We start from the raw sequence: 25,240 nt of genomic DNA, 5'->3' as shown, positions 1-25,240 counted from the left end.
GCACTGAATCGTCGAATCACCTATACTCCTCCCCCTGGCCAACCTAATCGTTGTTTGTAATCCCCGATGATGATCTTGACATGTTTTGGGCAGCGGTCGTGGTCTCAAAAATCCCGGACACTACCAGGACATAGGATGAACATTGCGTTACTTGGAACACTTCCGTTTTTGATGATCCTAAGAAATTCCCTTCCGAGGAAGGAAGCCCGGTACCCTGTCAGCAGTTGTCAGTTGGTTACCCGATCTTTCTACTGGTTTTTCGCACATCAAATTCGCGTTGACGGTGTTGCTGATATTTGTTTGGTTTTTGCATGCGAAAAAAAAGGAAGGAAATATTTTTGCTTTTGTCATCACGCACATTTTGACAATTGCATATGAGAGTTCACGTAGGTGCGAACAGCCTTCGAAATCTCTTTCAACGCGAATAACCCGAATGGTACCGCGAGAAGTTAGAGGTTCGGTAGTTGGAAGGGTAAGGATCACTGATGGGAGTAGTACAGTTGGAGACATTTAAGCCTAAATCAGAAAAACGTATGGCAAATCCAGATGGCGTCGCTCGAATTTTAATGATTCCTGTGAAAAGGTTTCTTTCCTTTGGGTTCATTTAACAATATCCAATAGCTGAAACATTTGGATATGTTGGCGCTAAATAAGTGAAATTTATAGTAAACTATCATTAGACAACATTAGACGAAGGTCCTTTTAATCTAACTTTACTCTTGGTTTGGAATCTTACAACAGAATTATTATGGTACATTTTATGTCTAGCTATTATAATTATAATAGTCAGCTATCATCGAACGACTTCAAAGCAATGTTTTTGATACCTGAACACTTTGTTTCCCCTTATCCCAGATGCTAAGAAGGATTTCTGTAAAATGTTGATTTTAAAAGAAAATTGAATTGAAACTTAGGATGGGACTCATATGCCTTTATTTTCAAACAAACAGGCAAGGTCAAGTGTTTTTCCAGTATTTTTCAGAACAAACTTTAAAATTTTTTTCAAGGCATACGAAAATTTGAACAAAATTAAAAAATTGCCCAAAAGTCATAAGGGATTCTAATGCTTTTATGGGCAGTATAGCACAATATAATTTCAATTTGTAATTAGTTCTCTTCAGTTGAAGGTCCTTATTCGGCAAGGCGTGAAAAAATGTGATGGGTAGGTATTAGTTATAACCAGCTAGCTGGCATCCCGCCATGTTTCGAGGACTAACATCTCAGCGTGTGTGTAAACGAGATAGCATACCACCGCAACTTTTCATACGCCTAACATAGCATCTGTCGGATCCTAACGGAGCAAATAAAATAGAGATGTCAGCTAGCTGGTTATAACGCATTCCGTTTCAATTTATAGTAAGCTTTATACGTGTTCAGGAGGAAGTTTTATCTGTCTGATTAAAATCCAAAAGAAGACTATTTGAAGCCTATTTTATCCCAGTCTGGCAATTTATAGCGAGCTTTCCTATTTCAGTGTAACTTTCTTTTGTCATTTTATGGTTATTATTCAATCCAATTTATTGTGTTTGAAAGATTTGTTTGATATCGTTATACACATTTGTTTTACACTCAAGTGTGCAAAACAAAACTTGCAGAACGTTGATAAATGGTACAAAAACAATGTCATCTCTAGCTACCAGAAAACATCATTATCAATAGTTTCTATTATATTTTTCTGTTTAAAAGAAGTTGTTGAAGAATTTTGTTTTTAAACACATTTGGGCGAAGTGCACCCCTTTCTACGGGATAGGAGGGGAGGGGTGTCCAGTTTTTTTGTACCCCAACATTCCCAGTTATCACATACAGAAACGGAACATGTTTTTCTCATCTCAGTTATTCGTAAAAAAATCCAAAGTACTGTTCGATAAAACGAACGCCTGGCCCATAATGGGTTAGTCCACGATTTTATTTTATATTTACTTATGAGAAGATATTCTCAGTTGATGCTGAAGAAGTGGAGACAGACACGACATCACGATGAACAGGCTGAAACCCACACCTTTCGTTCCTACTTATAGTAAACTATTCCTGAACATCCTTTTCTTACTTCACTCTAGGTAAAAAATCTCATGCGACATCTCTGTGTTTGTTTTTAATTTAGACTTAAAATGGGAATGAATGTTCCACAAATCAAATTTATAGTAAACTTCCAATTCAGCCAATTCAATTCTGCCAATTCAGCAGAATGTCCTTTATAACTGTTTAGGTTCGACATCCTGCCTCAACTCCCTAAGCTCGGTTTCACCTATAATAGTATGCAACATTGCACGCCAGCTTGCGTTCAATATGGTTCGCTCTAGATTGCATGCAAGAGTCAACGCAATTTTATGTTTGATTGAATAGGGATGTACAACCAATACTGTACAGATGATTTTCGATATGGGCAATTCTCACTGGTATCAAGCCCACTAATTGTGCTCTACAAAATTCAATATCAATGAGCTTAAATAATTCGAAATGATATAAAATGATATAATAATTGAAACTATTTGCTACGGTTTACTTTCTTGGCCGTTTTATAACAATTTCAAGTCTTATTAGAGATATATTTTATTTAACTTTAAAATTTAAAATTTTAATAATAAAAAAATCGGCTCTGCGGTTTTTGCATAAATTTTATAATACTTTCAGATGCGAATTTCTTTGATTTGGTCTCACGATTTAATTTGAGTGTAACTTGAGGTATTTTCTTGGGTTTTTCGATTTTTGGTGCACGCTCAGTCATTTTGAGTTAATTAACGATCAACATTTTTAGCTCCCCTCGTACAGTAAATGTTTTCAACTATTATGGAGGTCCATTAAAGGCAGACAGTGTGTGCAGCTGGGGAAGCGAAAAATGAGCGAACTGGAAATATGATACAGATTTTAAAAAAAATATACCACGTCCAGACGGGACTTGAACCCGCAATCTCTCTGTCTCCGGCATGGTGTTTTGACCAATTAAACTTCTGGAACGGTAGTACTGTTCCACGCTCTATATTCGTATTTCATTCCGGTTTGAGCTTTTGGAGTGCACCTCTGTTGATCAGTGTAAGCGGATTGACAAATATGATGCTCTCGTCTGGATGCGGTACCGTGCTGGATCGAAACCCGTACAGTATCGAAAACCGTACACCTTGATGTTTTTCTTCAGTTTTAAGCATTATAAAAATGAAAATTCATATGATAGTTACATGTACATATCCGTTGAGCTGTTGGCCTTCTGTTAAATCAAACTATGCGCCAGTAGGCCATGAAATAAGAATATTAAAAATGAAAAATCAATCGTGTATCGGTTTCAGTTGTCATTTCGTTGTATCGTTAGTGAATTTACTAAGGAAACGTTTTTCAGATAAAAACGATTTTCAAGCGGGATATAAGTGTTTTACTCTGTCAATCTTTTTAAAATTGATGGAAAAGGTAAGTCTTTGTCATTTTTGAGCTGTATATTGTCTGGTAAATAGTGTAAATTGTGATTTTTCTACAAAAACTGTGCCGTACGGATTTTGATTCTTGTTATTTGCTTGAATCGAAATCCGTACAGCTTGTGTATCATGCATATATTGTTGAACTTTCTTCTTGTTTTCAGCATATTATAGAAGAAAACAAGTATAAATATACGGCAAACAATTGCGAACGAGCTGTGACTGAGGTGCGCAAGGGAAAGTCGTACCGGGAAGCTTCGAGAGGTTCCGGCGTTCCGGTTACTCCGAAACGCTACGAAAATTGCACTATTTCAGCTGATACAAAAAAATAGAAACTTTAGAAACCAATTGATCGCGTGTATGCGGATTTCGATTCAAAAGTGTACGGGTTTTGATTCAGGCAAAAAACTGTGTGCGGATTTCGATTCAAAACATGTTCTATTTAAACATGATTTTTTTCAAGTTTCGGAGTGATTTTAATCATTTTGCTTGAAAATAGTGATAAAATATAAGTAGACCTACAAGTAAACATGTCAGTTAAAAGCGATAGGGAACAACGGGCAAGACGGTCACCCTAAGGAAATCATTCATTATTTTGCTCAAAACACAACATTGCAACCAACGATATTCATAATATTCGACATCGACTAGTGCTTTTCATAAAATAATGCAAACCTTTCCTTTTTAGAGTGATTTTATATTAGTTTTCACCATGGGCGCAACTACGGGGGGGCTAGGGGGGGCTGAAGCCTGAATTTCCCAGAGAATGATTGTATTCAATATATATACATTCCATACTACTTATCAGAGCATCAAAATCAACACAAATTGAGATGTCGTCATTCATTGGCTAAGAACTAGTTCTGCACCCAGGATCGATTCTCAACCCTTGCTCTCTTACTCACTTTACCAGTCAGACGAGAGCTGTAGTAACTCGTGCTGTATCAAGAAGTCGCCAGTTTACTCGGTTTTGGGCTGTGTTTCACCAGTTCCCCAGACGTCTCATCACTCGCAAGTCTCTTTCGATCTGGTCGAGCCATCATGCACGCTGCGCCCCTTAATTTCTTGTGCCGGTAGGGTTGCTGAAAAGAAGTGATTTCACATGGTTGTCGTCCGGCATTCTTAAGATGTGACCGGCCCACCGCAACCTATTGTCTTTCGCCAGGTGTGCAATGGGGTTCTCTCCAAGCAGCAATTGTAACTCATGGTTCATGCGCTGTAGCCATTATCCGTCGTCCGCTTGTGCTCCTCCGTAGATAGTCACCTTCTGTTCGCCGATAGGCACCTTCTGTTCGAAAATATCAAAAGGACTTCCATAGATGACTACCGGTTATCAGGGTTTTGTAGTTTTTTGTATCGAAGTGGTCATGTCCGATCATCACCGTGATTGGTGCGTACGTTTGTAATGTCTGAGAAGAACGGGCCGTCGTTGAGAACGTGGTCAATTTGTTTTGCTGTACGTTGGTCGAGGAAAGAAGTGATTTTGGCTGTGCGGGCCGATAACCGGCTTATATAAGGCTATCCTTCCGTTCATGTCCCCAACGACGATCTTGATATCTCTACGCGAGCAGCTATCGTAGAGTTTCTCCAGCTGTGCGTAGAACGCTTCTTTCCCTGCATCAGGTCTTCCTTCGTGAGGGCAGTGCACATCGGGAATAGTGTGGTTGTGGAACCGGCTCTTAATTCTCAACAAACACAACCTGTTGCTGATTGCCTGCCGCTTTGGTGGTACTGTGCCTTGCGGCGTCAAATCCACCGTTCCTTCTCTCCTTTCAGGCAAAGCTCCTGGAGCGCGACGATGTCGAAGTGGCGGGGTTCTTGCTGATCCAGCAGAATTCGGTCGACATCCGGGTCGTTAAGCGATCTACTGTTACATGTACTGAGCTTCTAATCGTCGTCCTTATTTCGTCGGCTGGGTCATTGCCGATTGTTCCGGTTCGTTTTGAATTCTTGATTCTCCGTAGTATGTTTATTTTAGTATGCTGCCTCACTAGGGCTGCGATACCTAGTCTCGCGACGGAGCTGCCGCCATGGATGTAGCTGGCGAGACACCGCATTTCATAGTTCAACCATCCGGTCCGGATCAGTCGCTGTTTGAGCCGCCCCTAGCCTGTGGGGTAGACGCGCAGACAAGCTGCTCCCCAAGTAGCAAAATTTGTTTCGATAATGAACTTTGTGCATCACAGCAACAAATTCTTATGCGAAATTAAGTTGCAGTTACATCTCAGTTTCATATACAATGACAAAAAAAGCGCAGGAGATGGAGCCAATTGCAACATTTTCGTTGTTTCAACACAAGTTTCAAGAATGAAACCGCAATGTGTATGAACTTATGCATGGAATTCGATAACAACATGGTAAATGCTGCATTGCAAGTTCATGGCTCAGTTTTGAAAATTGCTTCCCTTACCATGCCAATGCAATGGTCTTAAACAGTTTTTAATTTTGCTTCTTCAATTCATCAGTACCTTAGCGTGATAATGAAATTCAAAGCAATTTATCATATTTCGTTTAGAGACCCACACTTTTTGGACGACTTCTAGTCCAAGCACCCAAAAGTTACAACGCAGTAAATAAGCTCATCTCAAAAACAAATATAAGGCGAACGATCGAGCAAAAGTTGCTGTTACATGGCTTCTGAACATGACAGCAACTTTTAGAAGTATTTTTGTGTGTTTGTTTTTTGTATCTCGCAAGCATCACGTTGGCAACCTATATGCTCCACCCACTAGATCTATTCAGTGATGGTTAGGTTTTCAAATGCCGTTTATACGTTTCAACAACAAATCTATCCTCGCGAATTACGTTGTTGGTGTGAAGATTTTTGAAGCAGCGATGCAACTTCAGTTGTTGCTTGTTTCTTTACAATTGCATCGTAGTAACAAAAAATGTTTCTTAAAACCTCGGAATTTCATTAGCGCAACAAATGATCACAATTTATTTTTTATTATGTTTCAATTGTTGCTTGGGTCTCTAGGAGAACAACTACCCCACCGGTTTACCGGTTTTCCCTTGGTTGCTCGTATCCAGGTTGGTACCACGTGGAGGTAGGAATAGGGCAATATGCCTTGAACCACACTGGGGTCTATTTTCTTCTAACTAGTACGGGTGAACTGTTAAAAAGCACTGCCCAGCCGTTTACCAAATCTAGCTCTCCTCAATATCGAATCATTGTTGCTGAAAGAGCTTGGCGTTGACGATGTGTTCAAGATATTCAGTACATCTTCGGAGATTCTAACCCGAAGTGATTTTTTTCTGTTTTACGATACTATTTTAAGCGTTATTAAATAAGCATATTCAAACTCTTTTTTCTCTTTTTTAAGTGACATACATGAAAACTAGCCCCCCCTAGAAATTTTCCATAGTTGCGCCCATGGTTTTCACTAAAATAAAAACAGTCTCGAAACACCACTATTTCACAACGTGCATATGAAACGGACCGACTGTGCTGGTAAGACGGCCCTATGAAAGACTATAGCAAATTTCTTTTCTATACGGGACGACGCGCTGCGCAAAAAAAGCACGTGTTTAAAACTTACCGTCCGCTGCGCCGATGGAATCATTCACATCATTTACATGTAGCATATTTACAGGTTTTAACAACGTTTCTAATGATGATTTTTATTTCAAATGAGAGGTAATGACTTTAAGTCTCATCTCACGTGCTAAGAATGCTGAAAGAAACAATATTAAATGGTGCTACCGTCGTTTTCTCAGACTGCCCATTTTGCGAACACAACGACTGACCGTCTTGCCCAAGAGGCAAACAATTTTTTGGATCGATGTGATTTCCAAAATACTACACGGTATACAGCCCTAGGGTTGTATGAAATGGTGACGTGGGACTAAACAATAATTGTAATTAGGGGATTTTTTGTTACAAAATATACAGAGCCTGCAGACAGAATCAAGGTGTATGCTCAGCGACTGTACGTATTTTTATTTTCAGCCTCCCCTGGAAATCAATTTTTTGAAATATATTCAACAACACTCGAAAGAATATCGTATATATTTGGCGATATTAGTATTAGCCTGTAGTATTCTTTTGTGCAAAAAACATGTATTTGACAAGGCAGAAGCATATCATTCTTGTTGAAAAAGCACCAAGAATTTCTCGTGATGCGTCAAAGTCAGAATTAACTTTTTGTCCTCGAAAACCAAATCCAATAATACTTACGTTATTTTAATAAAAGTTTTGTCTTATTTAACTCTGATTAAATCAAATCTATTATATGGTTCTTACTTTCGAAATAATATAGAAGCCCTTACGAAGGTTAATTAATTGGCAAATATAAGAAGATATGTCTAACAAAATTATTAAAAAGTTCCAGCAAAAAACCATAACAATCAACAATTCCATTTTTTTTTGCTTGACAATTTTTTTCATTTACCTACAACTACATTCGCTGTATTACGAAGACTGCTAATATACATACGTTTATTATGGTAAAGCTTTGAATAATAATATATCATCTAACAATTTTGAAATGTAAAAAGAGATTCTAATGAATCTTAGTAAATAAACCAAAAATTCACAATCATTCGCAGACTCTTACTCTTCTATAAATGTGTATATGTAGAATTTACTCTTTCGATACTATCCGGTCACGATCATTTAGTGAATTTCGAAGATAAAATTGAATAAATATCCGTTGCAAATATTTACAATTCTTGTTGAATAATTTATGGTTATCATAATTATGAGATAAACTTTCAATCACCATCAACAGCAGCATTGCAGTTTTTCCTCAATTGCACACGAATAGAAATGTACGCACAAAAGTGTACCAGTGCATTATGAATAGTACCGCTGCAGTACAAATAGAAGTGTACCGCTGAAATGTACGAATAGAAGAGTATTGCTGCAATCATAGACGACGAGAGACCTGCGGTTCTTTACTCCACTGGTACTGTCGCTTTCACCGGCATGTCTTCTTTCAAGACATCAATTTTTATGAGGTTTTGATAGCAGGTTTAGAAATTGTTCAAGAATGGAGATTGTTTCAAACTTTTCGGAAAACTTTTACCTTCGAGACATCATTTTAGTCTAAGCTCATCGAAGCAAAAATAAATTGACCTATTGGGACGGGACTCTGTCAATTTTTATATCGATATTGATACAGAGAATATCACGGGGAACGGATGGTGTCCATTCACGTCGTCTGTGCTAGGGATGCGCGCATGTAATTGGTTCATTGTTCGCGAAAGTTTCCCTGTAACTTTTTATCAATTTTCACCGTTGAGCAGTGAAGTAATAATGATAACTAGCGTTTTAAAAAATTGTTACACATTTAATCTATCCAACAACATATTGGTTATTGTTATCCATCATGTGGTTATGCTGTTATTAACGTTTGAAATCTGACGCAACATTTGCCAGTTTCATTTCCAATTTTACAGAATGCATCCCAGTATAGTAAACAAAGACGTAGTCCCACGTCAAAAATCATATTTTCACTAAACTATCTTCACCCACATGTTTCAAAAATGCTTAAATATTCCAATGTAATTGAAAATTATATTTTTCTGAAGTTTTACCGCAGCAGTAGTTTAAATTCGGGACGGCAAAAACTACATCACATTGCTTTGCTGTTGAGGGTGAGCTTATTTTTATTATTTCTCAAATAACTAACTATTGTTTCAATCTACATAATATCTCGAAACTCACAGAATGCTGTTGGTATGTAACTGGCATAAATGATTTGTGTTAATTTCAATGGTTTATAAAGAAATGAGCAACGGACCATCTTACCCGCCCTGTCCGTGTTGCCCGTTGTTCCCCTATGTGATTTCTTGTTTTTATATTGACCGTCGAAGATTATCATGTGCTTAGCTGTACGGATTTCGATCCAGCACGGTATATTCTTCCAAGTATGTATATAAAATAGATTCCGAAACCGAGTCAAAAGCGATTTTCTATTAGTTTTGAAATTATAAAAATATGCGTTTGAAAAAAAATTGTCAAAAACGATTAATTATCTCTATTCGAGGTCGAAAAATCCGCGTGGATTATTGTAAAAACTACGAAAAATATTTAGGATGTTTCCTTTATTCAGCTAAAAACGACTCTTCTCATAGCGGATAACAGGGAAATTAGAAGAAAATGAAATGGAAACAAATTTAGCTTAAAATCACTGAATTTCAGTTTGCCGAGAAATCAGAAAAAGAAATCTATAATCATACTTTAAACTCAATTTCAACTCAATGGAATATTAATTTTTTTTTATTTCCAAAGGCTTGAAATGATAGAAAATAATTTCAAAGAATCGTCGCGCTGAGCTTCGGCAGAAGCAGCGAAAATTATTCCGAATTAAATTCAGCCTCTATAAAAAATACTCTGGAGGCAAAATCAGAAACTGACGCTACAAAATACCGAAAATCTAAACCAAAAAGAGAAAAAAACGAATATCGAATCGTTTAGTTAAACAGTTTAGTTGAACTATTGATTAATATTTCAAAGTCTGAAATATATTATAAATTTGCTATTTCTCGAAATTATCGAGTAACCAAAAAATTGTAGGATAGCTTCGGACTTTGACTCGGATAGACAAAGATGAAATCAGACAAATGTAATTAAAAAAGAATATTTTATTGGAAAACACGCTTATCAGCCTCTTAAGGAATAATTGGCAGTGCCTACTTCTTTAAAAATGCTCTTAATATAAAATGGATGATGATGAAGTGGGGGCACCAAATCAATTTTCGTCTACAGCTCTAACCACCCTTCGTCCGCCCCTGCGATAGTTAAAGAATTGGTAAAAAATTATAGAAAGTGACTAGGACATTTTCTGCACGTTTCACGGAACACTATCCGTGCTTTTCAGCGGTTCCGAAAAGCCCCAAGTGTGCCTTTTGTGTCTGGTGGTGTAAGACCTTGTTGGGCCGGGTTGCATTCCTCACAGGCTCGGGAGAGACTGTTAGTGTCAGCAGGATCGTAGCTTTAGCCCCGCAATTGTCTCTTTCTGAAATATTTCTGAATAATTCTCCCAACTTTGAGCAAAATCTCTGATGGTAAATGAACATAAAGCAACGAACATCGGAATTTTCATCGTAATTCAAGTGTTATCTTTTGGGTTGACTTTTCTTCATTAGAGCCTCAGCTATTGCATCTGTTTTCATCACCACGATGCGTCCTTTGAAGTTACTTGATTACGATTCGAAATTGTAGTTTTTGTGAGTGCTAGTATTGTTTTTGCCATCTCATGTTGGAACTTTTTCTCTTATTTTGCATGCAATTCAGTTGCTTTATGAGTTCTATCTTCAGCTTGTCACCTAGCTTTACTCCTTTTACCTGTAGAAAAGTAATAAAAAACAACCAACTTTAGTGCGTCTCTCGCTTTGCTCAGTCTCTCGAACGTAATCAAAACCGACTGACTATATGATTTCCTCCCACCCGAGCACAAAAACTGCCAAATCTAAAAGCTTTCACCTTGGGCGAAAACACAACCAGGCGCTTCCATTGACGCCAGCTTCCTCCACAGTCTGTGTCCATCGATAGCTGGTTTTGTTTTTGTTCATTTTCTCATTTGCGTCTTTTTTTTCCGAAAGAAAATAAAAACAACCAACCAAATAAAGACGTTTCACCCTGAACACCCGGAACGGATGCGTGCGACGATGATGGTGATTCCCTCAGCTTTCATGGTCCCAGAAGAATATCGATCAGCCGGGAAAGATTTACGACCCCCTGCCAACGATGGCAGATAACAGCCGGACGACCAGCCGTTACCTGTCGCACTTGTAGGACAGAAGCCCAGGCTAATTGCCCGCCATAAAGACAAATATTGGAGTTATCATGCGGACGTTGATTACTTTATGTATTTATCACAGCCCCACCAAAAGAGCGCCGTCGTGTTATTAGCATAATTGGTGGCGGTGTTGGCCGTGATAAACGCGTTGTCGCTTTTCCGCCCTGGGGCTGTAACTTCGGATGAATGAATAAAAAAGGGTTCCCCAGCAGAAGGATATCAATGAATGACTCAACGTACGTATTTCGCGCCAAAACTATTCACAATGTGCTGTGGAAAAACCAGTAGATTTCTCCTCCACAAACCCTGTCGGTTGGCGGTCTCTTTTGCTCGGAGTAGGCCGACCAGAGTATCGCGGAAGCGCATGCGTATCGGAACCGCCAGCAGCCGGCAGGACCGTTAAATGCTGGCAGTGGATTTCCGCGCGGAACAGCCAGGAACAATCTGCGGATCGTGAACGTTTGGCGCCCAGCTGGAATACAATGTTTAGTTTGCGTTTAGCCTTTGACCGGTGCTGTCGCGAATCAAAGAACGGGTTAACGTCACCGGAAGGAGACGGAGATAACTTTGGGAATTCAAAGCACACAAGTTCAGAAGCAAGAGTTGATTTCGTGACAATCTGCTGTGATAGCTTCTGAACAACAGCTTCACACGCTAGATGCAAATCAGTGTCCAGTGTTGGTGGTGCATTTGCAGATAGGATCGGGGAACCTTATCGCCGGAATACTTGATCCACGTGCATGTCCAACTCCTCAGGGGGGCATTTGCTGGGAATAGTGACACGTTTCGGATTGGTGTCTGTGTGGAATTTAGATTGTGAATTGTGATAGCTTGTGGCACAACGTATGCAAATTCTAGTTTCAACAGCAGCAACAGCGTAAGGAATAAACATCCAAACCGCACCGAGAGTTGTGTGGCAAAAACAAGAAAAAACAAGTTGAAGCCACTCAGATTGAAACGGTGCAGCTGGAGTTCTGAAAGTGCAATCAACAACAGAGTTCATCATTGGCCAGAACGGAAAGTGGTCTACGGATTGTCACACCGGCAAGCTGCCGGGTTTCCGCCCAAAAGATATCATCCTTTCCGAAGTGGTACTCAGGGTGAATACTAATTCGAAAGTGGCCTCGTGATAGTGCGAAGGTGTGGTAGGAAAAAAGTGGTTGTTTTTCATTTAGTAAAACGTTGGAACGAGAGCGAAATTGAATTAAGGTGTGATCCTGTTTCTGGCCAAGTGCTGTGCGGTTATTTGGTTCTTAACAGACGTGCGTGCTTGTGGTTTGGTCTGCTGATACTAGGCTCGATAGTTTTTACATCGTGACTCTCGGAGCAGCTAATCAAGGTTCGGGTTGAGAATCTTTTATCTACTGCTGGTGAGTTTGATTGGAAAATCTCCTGATTAATTTCTAATACTTGAGAGGTTCCAAAATACTTTAAAAGTTTTGTGTTATTCAGTGAAGTATAAACAATTGTTTTTAATGCTTGTAATTACAAATTGCAAAGCATGTTATTAAAGAATTGTTTACATTCATTATACTGTTAAAATAATTAAAAACTAGGTAATTGAATTGGTTGAATAAATTTAAAATACTTAGTCATAATATGTATTAAAATTGACACTATTTTTCGTGGTGTGAATTTAGGAAACCTGGTGCACCAAAATGAAAATAACTCTGCGTACCCTTTGAAAAAATAATAATGGAGACGCCGTATCTGCCAATATTAGGTGATCAAATTTTTTTTTGAGAATTAGCGTACTGAATGAGAACTTCAGCGATTTGCAGGTTTCTAGTGATAACCTTGACATACTTGTCATTTTCCGGAAAAGTAGTGTTTGGAATACAAAGATTTTAATCTTCATAATTTATTTCTTTAATTTGAAGGATTTCTCAATAATTTATTATTGGTATTTTTCTAAAAGTATTTTGTGTGACATTTCTACTGCAAATGTCTCCATGAGAAAACAAACTAAATTATTTGAGTTTTATGGTGCCCTGAGACTTCATGCGCAAGGCTTCATAAGAACGCACTGATATTAAAAAGCTGAATAAGCAACTTTTTCGAGCTGACAATATATTATTAACTGTCGGACGACGTAAAACAACTTGTTGATGTTTATTTTCACCTTTCACTATATTTTATTGATTTTGTAACGTTAATTGGGATTATTTCTAAATTTGGCAATTTTACGATAATGGATTTTGGTGTTTTTTTTTTTCATAGAGATTAAGTGCTTTTTCGGCAAGTTTTAAAAAAAGTTTCCCTCAGGTTTGTTGTACGATTTTTTGCGACTACTTCTTAAACGCTTTATAACAACATTTCGGAGATTGATTTTCGACGATTTTATGATAACTTCTAGGTGACTTTTCCAGCTTTTCTTTGACGATATTTTTCACAAATTCCAATAACTTTTGCGGCTTTTGGATGAATTTCAAATGCTTTCGCAATTTTGTACAAAATTTTTCTTACCTTTCCTTTATACAGTTTGGATGGTTTTTTGGCGAATGTTGCGATTATTTTTCATATTTTGAGCGACTTTGACTGAGTTAAAAAATATGATATACGCTGAAGTCCGAAAAATCGTATTTTGACCATAGCTTCAGATTTTGGGGGTGTTTGGAAAGTTTCTAGTATGAGCGAATGTTACACACAACAAGACCTACAACCTAGACTAGGTCACTTCAGAAGTTCTAAATCGCTGTAGCACAGTGTTATTGATAAACTTGTAAAAACTTTTGATGGTTTTTTGATTTTTTAAACCTTTGGAATGACTTTTATTCGTTAGCAAACTTTGATATCCCTTTTGACGCATCTATAACAACATTTACAGGCTCTTGGCAACTTATTGACACCTTTTTGAATTATCAGCTTTTTTCCACTTTCTTGACAATGTTTAAATAATTTGGTAAAAAGTCACAACTGTACAATAAATATAGATATTATTTTAAATAATTTTATAAAGTTTTCAAAACAATTTATTGAGTAATTTTTCTAATTAGTTAGTAGTGTGTGTAATGTGATACTCTTCCTTACACGCTTACTGTTCTACTATACCGATACTCGCTCCTCTTGCCAAATATCGCCAATTGTAATTTCCTGGAGAAGTTTCGTCGTGCGTCCTTCTGGCCAGTTTTATTGATAAGAGGGACTTATTTTTTGTTAAGAGGACGTTTCGCAAAGGTATTGTAGATTTCAGCTTAAAGGAAGCGTAACTGGTGGGGAGCCTGAGAATAAACTTATGCTTAAGACAACTTATTAAGTAATTTGTGAACATTTACTGACTTTTTATACGTATTAGAAAATTTGTTTTTATTTGTTGGTTTCAAGTGCTTTCTGGCGAATTTTAAATTTATTGTGTTAAACTTTAACGGCGTTGCGACGACTTTTTTGACGAAACAAAGTCACCTGTCAGACTGAGAAACTACAAACAAATTAATTTCAAGGGACTAAACACGTTGAAGAAAATAACCAAAAATATTTAGCACGAATCCGAAGGTATAAAAAAATCGATGAGCTTCTACGACACTCAAATTTTTAAAACTATGCTTTTTGTAACGTTATTTTGATAATAACGTTGGTGTTTGACGACTTTTAATGAATTAATAATTACTTTGAACAGTCTTTTGATTTGTACGACTTTTCGATGAATTTTCGGGATGTTTTCATTATATTTTAGGCAGCTTTTGTTATTAGTATTTTTTTCGGGACATTTCCGGTTGTTTTTACAATTTTTTGACGATTTCTCCCAAATAATTTTTAATTTTTTTAATTTCTAAGATGTTTCAACAATGTTATTGAGTTTTTGGGGGATTCCCATTTTTCCGGACTATTTTTGTCATTTGTTGATTATTTTTAGACGATGAGATTAAGATTTCGATTTTCTTCCATCGGACAGATTTTTTTTAACTCCTCAAAAGTTTTTGAAGATTTTTGTCCGGCTGTTATTGTTCGACAGTTGTTTTTATTCTTCGTATTTTTTGTTCTCAAATTCTTTACAACTTTAAATTTTTTAACTTTCAGGCACTTTTTGACAATTTTTTTTTAAATTTTTTGATTTAATTTTTTTTTCTCAAGCGTTTGACCTTTCGCCCAATTTTTGTTGACTTTTTAATAACTTTACAACTATTTGATAACTCTTACCATAATTCAAAAATTTCATGATGCCTTTAATTTATCTTTTACTTTAAACACGTTTTAACATCTTTTAAGATTTTTTTTACGAATCGAGTTGAATTTTCAATTTTTTCCCGATGTTTGGATGTCTTTAAGTCTAGTTTTCACATGTTTTTATGCTTTTCGAAACGGATTTTTAATTAGATTTTACCGATTTGTAAGCTTTTTGATAATTTTTGGACGCACTTAAAAAAAACAGGTTGTGCACTATTTGACAACACTTTTGAAAAATGTAATAAATTTTAAACAATTTTTTGGCGATTGTTATTATTTCTTATTTTCAACTACTATACTACTGATTTAATGATTTTTAACAATTTATACTAACTTTTTGATGATTTTTCTGCATCCTAAGTCAATTTATGAATTGTCAAAAGCGTTTGAAGGATTTATGTTTTCACGATTTTTGCAGTTTTTTTGTAGGGAGTCCAAACATGGATAAAATACAAGCAAAAAATGTCATCATCGAATTTAAAAACCGACATTTTGTTTATTTACCCAAAATAATAACCTGTGCAAAATTTCAGCCTTAATTCATAGATGATTAAGGGGTGCCCCAAAGCGCTTAAAATTTCAGTGTTTTGACCCCCGAAAATTATCATTCCTAATAGAAAATTATGTTTAGGATGCCTAATATATATTAAAATGATTTACATGTGGTTTGATGAATCATTTCAATGTTTATTAGGCATCTTGAACTAGATTTTCTATTGGGGATGACCATTTTCGAGGGTGAAACACCAAAACTTTGACCACTTTGAGGCACCCCTAAATCATGTCCGATTGAGCTTAAATTCTACACAGATCATTTCTTTAGGCCAATAAACGAAACGTACATGGTCGGTGACATGGCCATTTTCTCTGCCACCCTAGCGCTCACCGTTACGGGAACTAAAACGAATAACGGCAATAAAAAATCATACAGCTCACCCGTTTTAATGTTGACAGTTGTCATAACGATGGGCGCCCTTTTTCACTCTCTATGTATAGGCTCACTAGGTTATTGGTGATTTTTGAATCATTTATCGAAAATAATAACTGTTGATCACTGTTCTAACGACCTTTTTTTCATTACTTGGACAATGAGGATTCTTCGAAAGTGTTTCAATAACTTTCAAGTTTTTCACGTTTTTTCAAAACTTCTATAACATTTACTGTGTTTTTCCTGTTTCGAAAACTTTTTGACGTCGTTTGAAGAACGTTTTGAGAAGTTTTCTAATACTTACATTATTTCGTGACAATTTTCGAAGATTTTCGATTAATTTTGAAAGATTCTTTAAAATAATGTTTGATGATATTTCGACACGAACTCTCAGCAACACTTCTCCAGTTTTTTTTTTTTTTATTCTCGTTTATTTTCCGTCGGTCTAGTTCCGCCACTGTTGTGGCCAATCACCGACGCCCAGGGAGGCGACTCCACACCCAGGATCCTAACTCACGACCCGTTTATTAACGGACCGGCGCCAACGGCTTTACTTCCTCATGCGATGGAAGGCGTGATCCCAGAGATTTTTCGCCTCAGAAAATCTCCCGGTGTCGGCTAGGATTGAATCTAGACCAGTTGGGTTGGTTGTGAGTGGATCACGCCACCTCACAACCATCGACACCTATGTCGGCGGTGGGATTCGAACCCAGGCGTCGAGCGTGGTTGACGGAGACGTTACCAACCACACTAGGCCCCCGCTCTGCTTCTCCAGTTTATTTTTACACTTTTTTTTATTTTATTACTAATTTTAGACACTTTCTGTATCAAAAAAACTTTTGGTGAATTTATAGTAAATTGTACAATTCACATTCTTTTAAGCATTTAATAACTTTGTCGAATTACGCGGTTGTTTTCACTCGTTGCATCTTCTGCCGGGATTGGTATAGCAATTGGTTCTTTGCTTCTAGCTTCACCGGCTAGTCGATCTGCTGAGACGTTGCCGTGCTCTCCGGCGTGGCCTGGTATCCAGTAAAACTCTATGGGTCTATTTCGTTTTGCATTTTTTCTATTTTCTAAATCCATGGATGTTTTGATTTACCCGCTTCAAGTACCAATAAACAGCTTGCAGAATCCGATAAAAAATTAATATTTTGTTTGTACAGGTGTGCTGCGTGAGTGCCATTGTGATTACGCTAATGCCGAGAAAACACTGCACTGTTGGGGGAGGCCAACCGTATAGACCTGCACCAACTGTCGTGACGTTCTTTGAGCCGTCGGTGTGAAGGGTCGTGTATCGTTGCTAGTTATCTGGGCGATTTTTCGACGACTCCTAAGAAACGTCTTTTTGGTGACCCTTCAAAGATTTTTGCACGATTTCAATACAACATTTCGACGATTTCGATTTTCTCTCTATGTTGAGGTGCCTTTTTCCTTTTTGACGATTTTCTTATAAAAATTATAATAACTTTGACGACTTTTTAGCAATTTTCGATGACATTGTTACGCCTCATGGTAATTTTTTCGTGACTTTTAGAGGAGACTTTCGACTAGTAGAAACTTATTGATTATTATTTTGGGACGCTTTTTGAGATTTACTTGATTTTCGAAGACTTTTCGACAACCATTGAACGACCTATCGAAAATTTCCTCACGTTTATTGACAACTTTGTAGTTTTTTAAAAGCTTTTTTTAAACTTGTTAGCGTTTATTTAACTTAAGTATTGTTTTTTTTTTGACGTATATTTTTGACACCTTTCTAAGAACTTTGATTTTCCATTCATAGCTTTTCAAATATTCCTGTGCAATTTGGTGCATCCAGCCTCTATAAAAACTTGTCAACCTACATCAGAGTGTCGCTTAGTAATTGTTCACCGGGTTCGTCGCTTCAATGTTGTGTTTACGAGAAAACACATTTAAGTCTATAAAAATCACAGGAGGGTTGTGTGCAAAGCCACGACCGCAAGGATGAAGTAGAATACTTTTACAAGAAAGAAAACCCGGCTGCTTGCGTGTCAGTCATTTTTTAATTTGTTGTTCAATTCAATATCGGATAAGATACCGATCACATCTTGGCGTTATCACTGACAGTGCGAATAAAGTATTCCTTGTCATAAAATAAACAGTGAAAAGCTGATTAAACACTCAAAACTAGAAGGCTCATGTGTTGTCAAAATGAGTCAACTTTTCATTGAATGCATTAACTAGTGCCCGCTATCGCACAGAGACTGAATTTCACTAAAGTGCCTCACTGCATCAGCTGCTATCGATGCTAAGCCCGCTGCAACTGCTACGCTATCCGTACCCATGCCAATGTTTTGGCCGCTTTACGCTGCTATTGGTATCCGCTGTCCCTGCATCAGCTGGCCCAGCTGCGATCGATGCTGAGATCCGCTGCAACTAGTGCACTATCCATTGCTATGCCACAGCTGTGGCCGCTATCCGCCTGGTATCCACTGCACTGCTACTGCTGCTGCTAAGGGATAACTGCTGTTGTCACTGTCTAGAACTATTATGAGCGGCTTCGACTGAAACAGGCTCTTATATAGGGATGAAAAACCTATCGATAGTAGTAGGAAATCATCGATAACTATCGATAGCCATTTCAGTCGATAATTCCCATCCTTACTGTTATACAGACAAATAGCAAATTTAAAATGGCAAGGTTTATGATTCTGTCGACCGTGCTTGGGAAGCAATCATATTAACGACTAATCAGATAAGTCAAATTTCGCCGTTGCCCCCCCCCCCCAATCGCTGGCATTGGTGCAGAATTTTTTTTCAATAACTCTAATAACGTTTGCGCTGAAAAAATGGACAAAAACTGCCAATTTTTCATTCGTTTACCTTTGCACACACTGACGAAACTACGCATGCAGCATCAATCATATTGACCGATGAGTCTTCAGAAAAAATTTGATTTGCCCGTTTAAATAACGGTACCCACGTCGCGTCGAAAACAGACATCGTGCGGCAGTTCGTGGACACCGGATACGCCCGTTCCGGCATCTACAACATCTTGGCACTATTGGACAACAATCAGAGCATTGAAAGAAAGCCCAGTTCCGGACGGCCGACGACCCTGAGCGACAAGAAGCTCCAAAGAATGCTGAAGAGGAAGACCGAGGGAAAAGTGGCTACATCGCTGCGAGCGCTTGGCCATACATGTTAGGAAGCAGTCCCGTTCACTAGTCTCGGAGCTGCAAGCAATGACGCAACGGCAGCGCCTGAATAAGATGGTCAAACAGATTTTCCCGGCAATTCACGACGTGGCGGTGGTGATGGACGACGAGACCTGTCTCACTCTGGATGGCAACGACTGGTATGGCACTTTGTATTTTACTTCCCACACGAAAGAAGTAAGCACTAAGGTGAAATTTCTTTTACACACCAAGTTCCCCAAGACGGTGCTGCTGTGGCTGACAATCAGCGTGAAGGGGATGTCAAAGCTGCTCTTCTTTTGCTCCGGACTGGCCGAGAACGGGGGAATTTATGGTACGAAGTACCTGCCAGAAGTAGCGTCGTTCACCAAAAAATACCATAAGGCCGAAGACACGGTTTTTTGGCCGGATCTGGAGACGGCTCACTATTCGAGGCGATTATTTGAGGAGATGGAACGGCTAAATTTCGATGTGGCTAAATGTCGAAGATTTCTGGCAAGCCTGAAGCGTAAGATCTACTCCAACAATTTTGTCGCGAAATTTGAGGAGGAATTGATAAATAAAATGAAAAAAGAATTTAAAAACATCCCTAAACGCATGTTTTTATCCGCCATGGCGAACGTTCCGGTTAACTGCCGAAATTCCGCACGCAAGATCGTAGATTTTTTTCTGCACGTTAGCTAGCATAATCACATAGGAAATTAATCAAACCTAATTATCTCTCTTAGTTATTTTTTTACCACCATCCGAAAAAAATCCATTTTTTTAACGCATACGTTAGCTCGAAACGACATTTTTAGCCCATCGAAACATCTGTGTAAAATATCAGCCAGATCAAAAATAATTGATTGAAATGCCTGCCCTATGTTGCGTGGAATTGCACAGGTTTTTCAGTTGATCCACTAAGGACATTGCAGCGGCAAAAGTACCGGGCAAACCCACCTGCATCAACTAGCTTAGTATTGGAATCGAGCATTGACAATTACTTACCTTAATTCTCTAATAACCTCACAGGAAATACGGTTCATGGAAGATAGTGCATTTGCCTTCGCGTTGTCCTCGCTGCATCCTGCCAACGTAATACGCTTGTCGTTAGACGAGTTAAAGTGCAAAACCGGAGCTTTCGTATTTTTTTATGACGTGAAAAGTTTTGATGGAGAGGTGGAAGTCTGGTATCGAAATTGCAGCATGAGTCATGCATGAGAGCAGACGGTAAGAATTAGGAAGAACGGGATCTTAAGACTTGCGCGCTGAAGCCCGTTCGTTCTTACCTGCGACTGAGAAAGCAATTAAAATTGAACTTGCTTCACCATGTAAAACAAGCACGATTGAGCTCTCGTTCTGCACATTACGTTGGGTGAAAACCTGGCTGAGGTCAACAATGGTTGAGTGCTCTCTGCTGGCTGAGTGTTCATCGGCAGATGGTTAACAACAATCGTAGAAAATTTACTGAATTAGCGCTGGAGCGATTTGCGGAGGAAAAAAGGAAGATGTTTTTTAGTTAACGACGTTGTTATTGTTATCTTTCTACGGTAGATTTAGTGTAAATTAAATTACAGTTTAGTTCAATTTAGTGTTAGTCTAGTCTAGTCTGGTCTACACTAACACAGCCAGTACTTGAAAACTTTTACCACTGACCAATAACGACGCCGGCCACGACCAAAAGGCGGTACTACTTGGGAAGGAAAGGGATGGTGATACTCGTTTTGTTTAGAGACCGCGGATACCACTGCATTTCTACGAGCATTACAGGATAGGAGTTGCTTTAATAAGGTACAGCTCTGGTAACTTTATGATAACTGATGCATATTACGCGAAGTACAAATTTGAAAGTTCAGAAGCCTATTGCGCGATCAAAACCGTTATTTGTTGTAGTGAGATGGGGTGAGACAAATTCAGGATTTGCTATGGTGAGCAATGGGGAACGAGAACGTATGCTGAATCTGAATCCGTTGTTTGAATATATGTACTAGCAAACCGATGAATTTTTATCGAGTTAGTTTGATTTGTACTTTTAATAAGTTCTACCAACAACGCGATACAGATCTGCAGAAATCCACCTGCCGTACTGCCCTAATATTAAACATAATTATAGAAAAATACTAAGCTAGAAAAAGAACGCTCTCACCATCTACAATTCGATCCAGATCCTATTCAGTCAATCCTTATTTTGTGTCCTTAATCGATCATACTCATCTGTCGAGTATCACTCAGCTTGGATAAATTAAAGAGAAAAATTCTTAGGACATTCGTTGGCTCCTGTAGCGAAAACTTTTTCTTATGGCGGTTTCGATTACTTCCTAAGTTTTAAGAGGCATTTTAATCTGCTTGATCTTCATGCACTTTGACTAATACTGCGACCTGCGTGTTGACTAATATCGGCTGTTTCTTCAAATACGGAAGGCAACGTTGGCGGTTTTGGTGAAAGCTAACTTTATATTACACTGTTTCAACCAAAAACAATAAATTAAAAATATTTAGCGAGAATATTGTGACGCAGTAGAAAAATTGCGCCCGTCCGCGTTCGTGCTTTACTTCGATCTCCACAGTTTAGTTTATTTTAGTGTTAGTAAAAAAATTAAATTTTTCACTTCTAAAATTTTGAAGAACTTCCCCCCCCCCCCCCCCTATACGAAATTCTGGCTACGCCCATGGCCACACTTTCAACTGTACTGGAAGCTGAGAAAATCCAGTTCATTTGTACTATTTCTGACAAAAACTTGTTCCATTGGAACATAGTGGTTTATTTAATAAACTCGTGACAAAACAACTGCCTGCATTGACTCTGTTTATATTAGTTCTGAACTACTATCTCCCTTGTCAATGAAACTTATAGATTGCGAGATCACGCTAATTGTATCGTTACTGAGCCTGTTACAAAGTTTAGTCTAATCTTTTTAAGCCGTTTGAAAAATCTGTACTTATCCTTACTTCTTCACAAAAACCTGTAAACTGTACAGTAAAGAAGACGCGAATGACCCTTAAGGTTAAAGCGTCTATAATTAAAAATAAAAAAAAAGTACAGTAAAGAATCTGTACCGAAAAAACGAAATTATCTGTACATTTCCAGAAAAATTCGTACAATTGGGAACAATGATCTGACGAGCTCGAGTTGATGCATAATAATTACATGGATATGAGAGAAGCCTCCATTGACACATCTAAGATTACTGAAACATATCCGATTACAGCAATCGGAGATCTAGAATCCGTGAAATTTATCAACGATGAGCGAGATGTAATTTTCTTGTTTTGATTTGCTTACTTTTCTTGGGACATTAGGTGAGCCACTCCGATTTGTAATTTGACCATATTTTAATTTGATACAAACTTAGCAGCCAACTGTGTTAACGTACAAGGTACTTTTCTCCCGACCCGAAATGCCAACTTACAATTACTTACTTGTTAGGTCAGTATCGAATCTCGAGACCTACTGGCAGGCATCTTGGGGCAGGAGACTCAAGGTTCATTTTTTTATTAGAGGAGGGGAGTTGCTGTGACGTGACGTACTTCTCCTGAGGGGTCGTCAATGTGTGACAAAATGTGACAAGGAGGGGAAGAGGAGTAAAATTTAATCAAAATTTGAGTGACGTGCTTATTTTTTTTTCTCTAGTTTTTTGTGTATATGTTTTTGAAAAAAACCAAATTATTAGAAATTTTACCAAATACACCGATCAAAAAGCCAAAATGTTCAAAAGATTTGTTATCATCAATCCTTTTTTACAGAAGCCCTCTTCGAAAATGAGTCATTTACCGATAGTACAAACTGCCATCTTAGGACCATCTGTGCAAAGTTTCAGCCATATCAAAAACGACGAAACAAAAATTGAAGAGGCTGTATATGAGACACGACCGCAAATTCAACGTAAAATCACTACAGTCAGTCTTACGCCAATATATTTTTTTGCGATAGGTTAGGGAATACATCGATTGGAATTAATGATTAAATTTGATGGTCTAAAGTGGTTAATTTTGGAAATGATTCTCTTTCAACTCTCTTTAACACTAGTCTCACGAGTCACCTCTCGTCGGTCAAATTCTGCATCCAAAACAAGGCTATTTTCCAATAGTTGCTCCAAGTATCAAGGAAACCCGTTGAAAACAGACTGAGTTATTGTCATATAAAAGTGAACAGTTTTCATGACGCTCTAGATGTTATCAGTATTTCAATTTGCACCCCTATTTCAGAATGTTGCCGTAAGACGTATTTCTACGTCGAAAAATAGTAAAATTCGGACATTTTTCGTGATTTAGTTTCCTGAAGAAACTGGATAACAAAATGGATAATATTTATTGTTCTTAGTTTACTATTACGTTTTTTTATTTGAAAATTTCTTGACGACTCCTAGCAATAATCATTGCACTGCTTTTTTGCACTAATGAATTTTTATCATTAGTTTCAAAGATTTTTTGGATGATTTTCTAATCTCTTGACGGCTGTTGACCTCTGGAGGATTTCTCGACTGCTGGAAACTTTACATACATAAATATAAATAATACATAATTTTATTAACGATTTTCGGTTATTATAAGACTTTTTTAATGTTTTTTGAGCGGGTTTTGCATTTAACCCGAACAATTTTCGATGACTGATGAACACTTTTTCCTATATATGAATTTTTATGAATTTCTTAATGTTTTTTTTAATCTGGATATTTTTCCAATCCTTCTTAATGTTCTTAGGCGATCTTTCATTAATTGTTCCTTCAACTTATTTATAATTATCCGATTTTTTTTTGTTCACTTCCTAACAATTTTATTTTTTGACTTTTTAACGATTTTTGAACTATTTTTTTGAGGAGTTGGCGCCAACATTTTGCCAGTTGTTGATGCGTTTTTTTATTTCTGATATCTTTTCGGCACTATTTTATTGTCTTTCTCGGAAATTGACAACGATTTGCAACAATCCTTCTATAACTTTTTTTCGAATGGCTTTTATGAGAATATATTTACGTTTTCCAATAGCACTGAATAGTTCTTTGGCGACTTTTGACAAGCTCTTAACAACTTTTAACTCTTTGTTGATTTTTATTTTGTATGACTGTTTGATAACTTTTGATTCTACATATTTAAGAAAGTTTTCCAAGCTTTTTGAACACACTCTTGACAAATTAGGTCATAATGTTTTTCACGGTTTTCTGATTTTTATATAGGGTATCGAACGTCTTCGTCAGTGGTTTTCTTCGGCAGTTTTTTTGCAGCAATCTTATGCAAAAAAGGGCTGAACCACTGACGAAGACGTTCGTTACCCTATCAGCTGAAAGCAATTTTCTTAGCAAAACGTGATTTTTAAAATCTCCCATATACCTTTCATGAGCAAAATGTCATTAATGGCAATACGAGCAGTTTTTCATTCTTCATTTAAAAATCGAAGGAAATAATAAACATTTTTTTAAAATCAGGTTTTGCTAAAAAAAAAACGCGGCTTTTTCAAATGATATATAAAAAATGGTATAGCCTGAGGACCCAATTGCAATGATTTCGAATGAAGTTGTTAGCTTCTTTTCATAACTTTGAGACCCTTTCCTTTTCTTTTTTTTTTCAAAACTTATCAAAACACTTCTCCACCGTTATAACTGGCCAGTTATACACGCACTAAAAGTCAAAGCTTAACAATGGCAATTTCATGCTTCTCTCAAGTATGTGACAATTATTTAGTGTCACATACTTGAGAGAAGCATGAAATTGCCATTGTTAAGCTTTGACTTTTAGTGCTTTATCCCGAATTAAAGAAAATCCTGATCGCTGTCCAGCCCGACAGGAATCAATTTTTCTTTCAAAGCTCTACTCAAAATCTGCTGAATTTCTGACTTTCTCAAGAAGGCAAGAATATCTAGC

The 25,240-nt window shown here is 37.5% G+C and overlaps 1 protein-coding gene across 4 annotated transcripts in view; it reads left to right on the top strand.

Moving 5' to 3' along the window:
* The first annotated feature begins 11,650 nt into the window (after positions 1 to 11,650).
* Positions 11,651 to 25,240, top strand: part of LOC129724857 (RYamide receptor-like) — a 309,108-nt gene continuing 295,518 nt past the window's right edge. For all 4 annotated transcript variants that reach the window (XR_008727974.1, XM_055680112.1, XM_055680121.1 and 1 more), the window contains exon 1: positions 11,651 to 12,519. The gene's annotated coding sequence lies outside the window, so the exon portion shown is untranslated. The remainder of the gene's footprint in view (positions 12,520 to 25,240) is intronic.

Source organism: Wyeomyia smithii, chromosome 1 (assembly GCF_029784165.1).
Source record: "Wyeomyia smithii strain HCP4-BCI-WySm-NY-G18 chromosome 1, ASM2978416v1, whole genome shotgun sequence".
Lineage (NCBI taxonomy): Eukaryota > Metazoa > Arthropoda > Insecta > Diptera > Culicidae > Wyeomyia > Wyeomyia smithii.
This window is presented reverse-complemented; position numbering and strand designations above follow the sequence as displayed.